We start from the raw sequence: 11501 nt of genomic DNA, 5'->3' as shown, positions 1-11501 counted from the left end.
GAAAGTTTGCTTGGCTTTCTGCAATGTCTTTCTGATATTTCTCATCTCTCATTTTAGTAAATTAAAGCATATTTTCAGATGAATAAGGCACTGTACTGAGTCTGTTGTTTGAGATTATTCTGATGTTGTCCCCCACTGCCAGAGCTGTATGAAAGACTAACAAAGAGCTCTCTGAATAGGATAAAAAAAAAAAAAAAGCATTTATACTTTTACAAGAACAGTAGAAAGCCATTTGCAAGTGTTCTAAGGAGGTACTGACAAAGTAAATGGTGTCTGTATAGAACACAAATATTTCTTAAACCAAGGCTGATGTTATATGTGAACATAGAGGGCTGCCAGCCTGAAGTACAATATAACTTGTTAATGAGTATAGCATAGAATATATTTTTTTTTCTTGGTGTAGGAACAGATAAAGAGGAAGAAAATATTACTGTTGTGACTTAATAGCCACTTTTTGCTTGATACAGGCCCTGATTTTTTCCTCTGTTTAGGATGCTGTTTGTCACTTTCCTATAGATCTCGTGCTGAGCGGGCACTGACGCTGAGATGTTAGTACTTGTGTTGAGCTATTGACAAAAGAGTCCAGCAAGCTGGTTGCTGTGATTGAAGATGTTTGCGCTCCAGCAGTTGTGCACCCCCGAGAGAGACTACTCTTCCCACAGCAAAGTCAGCATTGTGACATTTCTGCTTGCCACTTGGCTTTGCCATAGTGCAGGCACTGTCAACTGATGGTTTAAAGCCATCTTCCACCATTTAAGCACAGATGCCAGTCAATGCCCTGGACTAGCAGACAAAATTGCTCTGCTTTGTGGATCAGAAACTCAGTGGAGTAGTGAGACAGTAATAAATTAAAATATGAAGAGGAGTCAATGTCCTAAACTGACTAGCAATATGTTAGAAATGTACACCATCGTGTAGGCTGTCTTCTGGTATGTGCTAGGTAGGAAGATAAGGGGGGGGAAGAAAAGAGTTAACACTACTTTCTTTAAAACTAGTGCAAGCCAAATCAGTTTTCAGCCCAGAATTAAAAACTATTTCCAGCTGAAAGTCCAGTTGGATGAAAGCAATTAACAAAACCAGTATCTCAGAACATCTCTGTGCTCAGAGGGCAATTGATAGAACAGAGATCGCATTACCTTATGTCAATAGGTTGTGTAGCTGGAATTACAAAAAGCTTCACCTAAACCAGATGCTATCTTTCTGGATACAGTCATTTTCCAAGACCAAACTGGGTTTCTATTTTAACTTCTGCTAACATTCCTGCAGAACAACATACTCAAAGCCTCTGAAGCCTCTGTCTGGTGGCAGTAGTGCTCGGTACTTAGTTCTCCCTCCTTGGTTGCCCTTCCTTGTGCTCAAAGAGCTCTTCTTTTCAACACTTTTCTTCCCTGGACTAGAACGCTCAACATTCAGTGCAGAAGGACCAGCATGAAAGGTGGATACATTCCCTTATTAGCCTAATTTAAGTAGCTTACCTGGTATTTCCGAACCACTCACGGGAAGTTGCACAAGACAAAGCCTTTCATCTTTAAAACAATGAATGAACACCAGAGCACAAGCTGTATTACCTTGGGTAGTTAGTTTTTAGGTGGCATCCTGCCAGCCACTTTAGTTTGTTATCGACTGTGAGGTACAACTAATAGACCGATGAGGGAGAAACAGGATTAAAACAAAAAAAATAGCCCCTCAGGAAAATTTAAGTTACATTTTTAAAAAGTGCTTAGCAGAGAATCTTTCTACATTTTATTAGTATGCAATAATTTTTTCCAGAGCATACGCACAACTTTTATATTTCTAAATCTCATGATAATATTCCACTGCATGTAATTCTATTTTTCTACACCATTTCCTGAATAAATTGCTGGAGAATATATGCCATGTGATCCCATTCTATCATCCTAGTTACAGCACAAAAAAATCACCGATATATTTTGATGGCACTTTTCAAATAACTTGTTCAGGGTATCTAGAAAGGTTTCATTTATCTGGACTCACCTAGAAGTCTGTTCCACACGTGAATCTTCTGTTTTAGTGTTTCACCCTTGTCTTTCATCTGAGACATAGGACTTAGTAGCACAGTTGTCCAAGAATACTGCCACTCTGTACATAGGTGGAATATGGTCACAAATGGAAGTGAGTCTGACCTGTAATGGCCTTAATGATCAAGACCAGGGTTTGACCTTACGGTAGAATAAAAATGGGAGTCAGTGGAAGCTGACAGCACGGAGTGATGTTCCTGCAGCATGCTAAAGGTGCTTGCGGGTAGATTCTGCCCAAACTAGAGTCCATCATCTGCATTGACACCGACACAAATAAACTGTCCTGTTCTAACCAGAGATGATGACCGGACAACTCATGGTAGCTAGGTACTTGCAATTGCCCCCCAAACCAGAGCTGAATGGCACTCTTATTTGTCACTCATTCTGCATGGTAAGCTAGGAAAACGGAGAGGAATTTATTCTTGTTGACAATTTTTTGATCTGTTTCTAAAACTATTTCTCTACATTTTATTTTCATCATAATAATTATTAACATACCTATTTCTTTACATAATTATTAATCTGCAGAATAAATGTCCATTAGATGGTTTCAAGTAGTATTGTTTGCTATCTTTAATAGTCTTCGTTGAATTTGGTTTATTTATCATCATCATCTGTGTGTCTAGAGTCTCAGTTTGTGAAAGCGGTTTCTGTATATTTATATTTCAGTACAGAGAACGTGTGTCATTTTTGTTGCCAAAATAATTTACTAAACTTTATATCTCTGTGCCACTAATACTACAGAAGTCTGGCTTTTTTCAAAAGCAAGGTGTCACACATCTGGCTGCTGTTCACAATAATCATGGTATCAGCAGCTCATTCCCTCAGTCGGTAATATCTTTTGGATTATAACCTAATAAAACTACTGTAAGTTCAGCAGAGGACTTGGACTAGCCTGACATTTGTAGCTAGAATTTCCTTGGAAAATCTGTCTCATTTTGAGCATATGCTGGTATGGACCTTTTTAATTTTATTCATAAGTGCCTCATAATTTCAGCCTCTGTTATGAAAGAATGCAGAAAAGCGTTTTCTAGACCGCTTGCCTATGCTTCTGTACCACGTGTGCTGGGGGTTACTTCTTTTACATGTTGTTGGTATAAATTCTGAAATACCACATTTTTTTGTGATTGTGAAGCTGAAAAATGATACTATTTTTGCAGATTCAGTTTGTGTGGATTGCACTACTGAAACTTATTCCTTCTCTCTTGTCATTCTCTTTTTGACAGTTCTTGTCAATATTTAGGTAAATGCAGCTCTGCCCCAAAGAACTTGAAGTCTAGTTCAAACAAAAACATTAAAAAACCCAAGAATAAACAAACAAACAAACAAAACATGGCAGAAGTAAGCAACTAATACTGGTCATAACATTTTGCAAATGAACTTTCCTTTGAGGATGACTTTGTAGTTAAAAAACAAAGCTGCTTGGCACAACAGCCTTGTGGCGGAGATGGTAGAAGACAGGAAAGTGAGAATCCCAAAAAGACATTGAGGAAGAGAGTGGGAGCTAGTAAGATGTAAGGAGGCAGAATCAGAGCCTTGAAGATCTGGAGGAAGAGGTTGGCCCCATGAGGAAGGAGGGAATAGACTGTTGTAGGAATAAAAGAGAAGCTAAAGGCAGTTGATCTTAGTGCAAACAATCAGCCTGCCTTGCCCAGAAATGGAATAAATCCACCATGCTGCAAGCATTTGTCCTTTGGCAGCCCAGCAACTCTGTGTGGGAGCCTGGTTAAGGAGGAAATGGTCCCTACCCAGAGATTCATCCAGTCCGAATAACCTCTCACTGCTACATGCATAAGTAAGAGAGAAAGAAGGAACCAGCTCTTGTAGTTCAAGCTACAGAAATACAGTGTGAAAAAGCTCTGCTCAGGCTTTGTGGCAGGAATCCATGCAAAAATCTCCCCAAACCAAGACAAATTTCCTGGGAAAAGTCTTGAGATTGGAAAAAGCTGCTTAAGAACACATTTTAGGAGAAAGGATACTCTTGCCTGGATGCTGCATCATCTCTGTGGACTGCTCACATGTGTTGGTTTCCCCAGTGAAGAACGAAGAGAAGAAAGAATGGAAAACAAACAAACAAACAAACAAAAAAAAACCACACATAGTGCTAAAAACTGTAATGAGATTTGGTTAAATATGTTAAAATAGGTAAGGTCTATAGCTAACAATTTTATTAAGATGTACAAAAACCCATAGGGAGGGCCAGAAGGGGAACTAGCAAACTGCGTTACATCTCCTGGCTCACTTCACTATGACATTCCTTTCTACCGTATCTTTTTTTAAAATACTGCAAAGACCATAAGGTATCAATGCCCAAAATGAAGTTTGTGAAGTACCTTGCACTTTCTGGACCTGCATTGCACCCTGGCCTGCAGCTGTCCAAACGTTGTTCTAGATCGTCTGTGCATGCAGCTCTCATTTTACCCTCTCAGACTGATCATAGCTGGAAACTGCCACCTTATGGCAACTGGTGACATTCATTAAGAGCCAGTTAAAGACAAAGTGGAAAATCCAGCCATGTCCGTGTGTAAATTCTAAGGCATGTGTCGTTGATAAACTTTGCTATCGGGACTTTCTGTTATACTTTATTTATATCAACTTAAAGCCTGAAAGAATGTTGCTTTGGCTGCCTTTCAGTACACGAAAGCCGAGCATATGTGGATTCACTGAAAGGGAAATTAGTCACTTGTATTGCTTCATAGAATCCAATCATGTTAAAATCTCTGCAACACCGATATGGAGAGGCCTCCATGAAATGGAGAGAGGATTTCCTGTTTTGATCGTTGTCTTAATGCAAATGTCTCTCTAACTACTAGAGCACAGTTCACCTACTGAAGCACGGAGAAGCATTTGGAAGCATAGCCTGTTCAGTCAGAGAGTGTCTGAACAAACTTGGAACCAGGACAGTATTTACATTTTTGTCAGCTATCTCAAAGTGCTTGCTGCCAGCAGGAGTCTTTTTCCAGGCAGCTTTACATGTCACGCATTACTGGAGAAAGCTCACAGAAACCCCCTGTCCTTTAGCACTGAAAATGGTAGCAAACCTAAAGCTGTTTACTCTCTCTCTCTATCACAGACGTGTTGATAAGACACATTGTTGTCTTATCTCCACCAGGGTGAACTGTTTCTCTAGATGTAGGGAGACATACGGGCCCAGAAGGTCAGGTATTACTGCAATTGCACAACCCCCTGTGGTGATGCAACCCAAGCCCTTCCCAAGGGATAGTGTTCCTCACAGTCCCTATGGCCATGACACGCAGGGAGCAGATGGCTGCGATGGTTACGGAAAATCTTCTCTTGTCTCCCAGCAGATAAATCTGGCTAAGTGGTGACAAATGACCAAAGTGAGGGCTAAGACCCACAATGGCAAAGTGGCGCTGGTTGATTGCAGAGCTCTCTTTGGCTCCAAGACTCTTTAACGATCTCCCTACTCATCACTGGGGCAGAGTGGGAAAGAAGTTGTTTTCCTCTGGTGTCCCTCTTAGATAAAGAGCCTAGAAGACAGGCTCTTGTGCATCCCTCCTACCAAAGATGTGCAAATGGCAGCCCCAGACAGACTGAGAAGAGAGAAAGTAAGGGGTAAAAGACCTACTAATTTCTACTTACATGTACGCCTCGTAGCTAGCCCAGTTCCTTCAGTAAGGCTGAGATCCCTGTCATCTGGAGCCTAGGTTAAGATCGCAGCCTTCCTGAGCACCTCTTCTGATAAAACCAAGGGTGAGTCAGGTTTTAGTTGGGATGAGTGATACTCTGGTGGCTCATTGTCCATGCAGAGAACTTATGGCAATTAGGCTTCTCTCTTAGGCACTTTGCTGAGTGCCATAAATTGGATAGGATGGATGTGAATGACAGAAATAAGTTAAAGATCTCCCCAGTTCCTTTTGTGCCATATTCCTAGCCAGCAATGGGAGTAGACCAGCTTACTGGCAGGACGGTTTAATTCATTGCACACATCCACCCCTCCTTCAGGCTGCAGCCTGGGAATAGCAGCTAAATAGACTTGCTCAAGACACAATGACGTCTGCCTCTTTTCTAGACAGCTTCTTACAAAACTAAAGAAAAATCTGATCAGTCTACCCACTTCTTCTGGGGCTTGGTCATGGTCTTGAGACATAGAATTTCTTAGGAAAACTGACAGTAAAGAGCAGGTAATGAGAATATATCTAACTGCAGTGTGTGGAGTGTTGTGATTTGTCTCCTTGCTGAGAAGGTTCCCCAGACTCTCTCACAAGCTTGGGTTCTTTCTGTATTCATTATCGTATCATTCAGAATTTCAGTTTCCTCGCATTTGTTATTGGCTTCATTGTATTTTTCTTCATGATGACACAGATCCTCTAACCATTCTGTTGTTTTGGAATAGCTACCAACCACTGGCTTTTTTATTGTGGAGGAATTTGTCAACTGAGTAACTAAAATGAGAGTGTTTGTATGGTGGCATAATAAACTGAGCCACTAAGCTATGGTTTTGGATTTTAGACCAGTCATTTGAGTTTGTGCTTAGGGCTGTAATAGCAACAAATTCATAACAGCTATTCAGAAACAAGGTTTCACTAGGTCACTCTTAATAACATGAAGTTTTTTGCTTAACTTGGAAACACGCTGAGTAAGCTGAAAAGTTAAAGCCCCCAGCTAAGAGTCTGAAGCTCCCAAAGCAGCAAACATTTAAGCACCATCTGAACCATGCGGGTAGGTCCAAAAAACCATTCCTAGACAATTCCGTGCGTTGCTGGACCGGGGAAAGCAGCTGAAGGGGAGCATTTGCTAGCACCTGAAAGGGTTCCCCTGGCTCCTGGGAGATGGGCAAGTTAAAACGTACAAAACTGGGAGGGGGAAGATGCACAAAACAAGTGCAAGCAGTTTACTTTCTTTAGTGGCCTTTGACTCTATCTGCCAATTTAAATGAATTTATGGCATATTTTTCCTTGTTATCAAGTTGTTTTTCTCTCAGTTCAGGGCAGGTGGGGGTAGAAAATGGGGAACTTGTTACATGGAGAAAGACAAGTAAAAAGCTGACACATGCAAAGTAAATCCACTGAAAAAAAGCTGAAAATATGTTTGTCTAATTTCTTTAAAGTGTGATTAGTAAACTGAGGTGCCCCTGTGCTTCACAAAAGCAGTAATAACAGTGTAGTTTCTACCTCAAAGATAAAATATCCAAACAACAAAAAACAAAATCTGGATACAGCTTTCTATCAATCACATCTTTTCGTGTTACATATAACTTGCCAACTTAAATTTCACATGCAAATGCCTTTTCTGGGGTACCCAAGGGAACATTAATAACATTTTCAAAGCATTCACCTGAAGGTTCCCAAGATTATTCAGCTATCTATTAGACTCTGAAGGGACTAAATATAGCCCCAGGGGGCCTTTTGTTCAGATCCCGAGCTGGAAGAGGAATTTCTATTTCAGCTGCAGCCAGTGGAGCCAACCTCTTGCTGCAGTTCTGCATCTAAATGTGTTTTAAGATCTTTGTCTCTTCCTCATGAGGAAAAAGTAAATGACGGAGAGGGTCACTGCAAGAAAAGCTATACGAAGCAGAGCAAAGAGAACACACATTTTATTCCAGCTTTTTGAGTAGGGACCATTTTTGGCACAAGGGAACTCAAGAGGTGCTGGCGAGAGATCATTGTCCTTCCCGGAACAGTGGGATGCTATTTGCAGCCAGTCAACGCTGTGGTAGTCTCACTGCTCCTGTGCCTCCTTCACATAGCCAGAAGGTACAGGCTGGTAGAGCTGGCCTTAATTCTACAGTGCATATATAGCAATATTGAGAGTTTATGGTTTTCTCAATTTTTCTCTGTAGATAGCATAACTTTTAGTATTTATTTATTTGTTTGTTTGTTTATTTATTCTGCTTTAGCAAAAGGAGGAGTAGGATCTACCTCAAGCAGCCCTTCTTCTAAATCCAGCCTCATAACTTCTGTCTGCCTGCTTAGGGTGGGCTTTTCATTCACTGCCTTATCTAAGGAAAAGATGCAATTGCTTTAGTCAGCTGCTATCTGTTTGGTAAATGAGGCAAAAATTCATTTGCTTATAAACATCTGGTGAACTAGAGGAATTTTCTAGATGTTTTTATGTCTAGTCCATCTCCCAGTCACCTTTCTTAAGGTCGTTTGCAGGTGTTCTGCAGGAACTCACAAAACCTTTCTTTGGCTGGCAAATTTCATCAACATCTGTAGTGAATAGCCAGCAAAACCAGGGTGAAGAGTCATTTAGACATTGATCAACAGGTTTGGTGATATGTTTAAAGCCAAGCGCAAGTTTAAGTGATTTAACACACCAGGCCTTCAAATCTTTGCCAAGTGTCATCCAGAAAATTGATGGTAGCACCTGTATATCCTATAGCTTTGCCAGGCTCAGGCTTTAATTATTATAGGAAACTACTGTTTAATTCAGTAAAAAATTCAGATGAATTGGGAAGAAAATGAACTGTTTTTGTGGCAGACTGCTGCACATGGAAAGTGTCTGTGACAACATTACAAGATGGCACTCAACCTTGCTCATTCCCATGGAGGAAGGATCCTACAGACTGAGTGTGTTTGAGGGGATTCTGTGAAGTAGGGAGGGGTGGATGTCTTCTGCGTAAATCATCTGTTGTCAAGCTATACAATTTTTAAAATAACAGGTGAATTTTGCCTGATTTTCTGAAGGGTGATGAATATTAACATATTTCTTGATTCTGTTGCCTGCCCCTAATTCTACAGTGAATGCAATAGCATTCAGTAAACCCCTTTTAGACATGCTACAGCCTGTTTTAAAATCAATATTTAGTTCAATTAAAGTCTATGTTTTAATGCAAGATTGTTCTACGGTAGTTTGGTAGAAAAAAAAACACACATAAGTGACAATGAGAAAGACCAACGAAGCAAATGTTCTTGGCCAGTTTCGTTTCCTGTGGCAGCCATGGCTCTGCCCTACAAAGTGCAATGCCAACCTCCCAGCCACTGCGTGAGCACACCTAAAAGCGACTGCTTCTCCAGCAAATTCAAGAGCTGCAGTGTTGTGCCTTTTTATCTCATTATGATATGAACCACACTAAACCAGACCAAGGTGGCCTGTGGTGCGCCATGGCATTTGTGGTGTGTGCCAGGCACCCTCTGATGTCACCAAATTACAGGTGCAGAACTTCCCCAGGTACCTGAGATGTTCATACGAGGTTGATGTATGTGACAGGGCATGAGACCAAGCCCTTCCGAACTGGCAGCTGGAGACGATGGCCCTGAGCAGTCAGCACCTATGAGTAAGTGCCCGAACAAATCCCTTCCTCTCTGGGTTTGTTTTCTCAGGCAGCACTCTCTTTTAAACAAAAGATGTTCGAAAAAGTGTCTGATTCTTCTCTCCCCCTCCAGTTTTACACCGCTGTGACTCCTCGGATGTGCCATCTCTTGCCGAGGAGAAGAGCATGGTGTTATCCCTCACTCATTACCCATGGCACGAGGAGCCCAGAGCCCAGAGTCTGGTCAGTCTGTTGCAGGAGTCAGCTCCAGATGGGTTTGTGTAGCCTGTTACATGATCTACACTCTTTTTCGCTCTCTCTGTGCTTGAAAAGTGAGCAATATTCTTGGCTTTTTTTGCCCGGTTTCACAGCCATATGTTCGTTCAGTATTTTCACCCTGGCTCGTGTGATTACAAAGGAAATAGTGCAGTAGCCCCTCAAATTGAGGGAAAAAAAGCAAATCAAAACACACATCAGTCTCCTTAGCCAGAGTGCCAACTACCACAGAGCTGAGGAAAATGCAGTGCACATGATTTTGCTGCATGTGAAAATGAAGGGAAAGGAAATGAAAAAATATACCACCATGTCATTTAAAAATGTGTACCTACAGAGTTGAAGCAACCACGAGTGATGCTGTGCAGATGGTTTTTCTCTTGCCAGGGAGAAGTGTAGTGGGGCCAGAGTCTTTTAATCTGTCATATATATAACCTAAGATTTACAGTTGGAATCAGACTTGAAAATGTAAATGGATTTTCAATTGCAGAGTCTGCTCCATCATAATGGCTTTCATTCAGAGCATTGTCTGGATAGAACAACAGCTGTTCTGCCTGTGTTTTTTTTTTCTTGTTTTATTTTATTTTTAGACTTCTCTCGTATGTAAAATGCCAGGAGATAAATGCAGACTGGGAAACCTCGTGGTGATGTCTGCAAAATAAATAAAGTGCTCCCAGTGATACTTGAGTGGAACTATGTTTAAAATGTTTTCTCCCTTATTTAACATTGCACAACACACAGAAAGAGTTGATTTCAGCTGGTCAACAGCTCTGATCAGGACTTTTGACCAACTTTCTGCTCCTGACATGGCTAAGCTAGATAAAATGCAATACACAGGTCTCATCTGCCTTTGGCATTAGCTTTTTGCTTGAAATCACCAGCTGGTGACTGCTGAGACTCCCCTGGGGGCTCCAAGTTTTGCCCCTTGAAATTAAAAATTGGGAAAAGCCGGTGGTCGCTCATTTAAAAATGACACACTTAAAATCCTTACCCAAGAAAAGCTTTCAGATATTTCAAGTTAAACCGTCCCTGATTTTCCATTCAACAATCATCTATCTGTTTTTCAAAGCCAAACTACCTTCCTTATGTTTCAATAATTCCTCTTTTTCGACAGCTGTGCATTTATACTGCTGTTTATTACTATTATTAAAGACGCATGTTTGACTGTTCATTAAGAGCACCTGTTCAAATGCAGATACCAATGAGAGTTTAGCACTAAAATAGGAGTTATAAGTCCAAATACCATTGTGGACCTATTTCCCACTGCACACATTGTTTTGTTGCTTGGAGACCTGCTGTATATTCTCGCTTTAATCTTTCTTCCAAAGTCTAGCTCTGTACTTCTAATACAGCTGGAAAACTAGAAAATAGTCTGCGTTTCAAAACTTGTGTAGGAGGAAAAAGGACTTGTAGGAAAAAAACAACCAACCACCAAAACAAAAGTCCCAACCCAGCCCCCTGGGGACTTGGAGCCAACAGGAATTTTTGTTTGTGCTGGGAAAGTAGTGCTTGACTCCGGGCACCAACTGAATGACATGCTTCTCTCGCAAGGCAAGGGTGTTTTCTTCTCCCAGCCGAGAACGGGATTTATGAGAACCATGACAATGCCCGGTTATATTGTTTCTGAGAAGAGAGCTCCTCTGTGGTTGATCTTACTAGAAACCACTATGAGAACATTAGGGTTTGTTTTACTCCTCGGTCATTCTCCAGCTATTTCTCTTTTCTGTCTGTCTCTTTCTGTTTTTCTCCGTTTCCTTTCTGTCTTCAACTCATCTCTTTTTAACTTTTTTCCCTCATCTCTGGCAGTTTTATTTTTGCAATAAGGCTGTACCTGGAGTTCAGTTTGCTTCCATGAGCAGATAGCACTAAGCTGTCTGCTGTTCAAATGTTCTCTGCTGTTCATGCTGTTCTCACAGGCATTAATCCAGGAACATTATTTGCTTGCTACAGTGGGACACCGCAATGCCAAAGAT

Source organism: Anser brachyrhynchus, assembly GCF_964034855.1.
Source record: "Anser brachyrhynchus genome assembly, chromosome: 2".
Lineage (NCBI taxonomy): Eukaryota > Metazoa > Chordata > Aves > Anseriformes > Anatidae > Anser > Anser brachyrhynchus.
Note: the sequence above shows the minus strand (reverse complement) of the source record.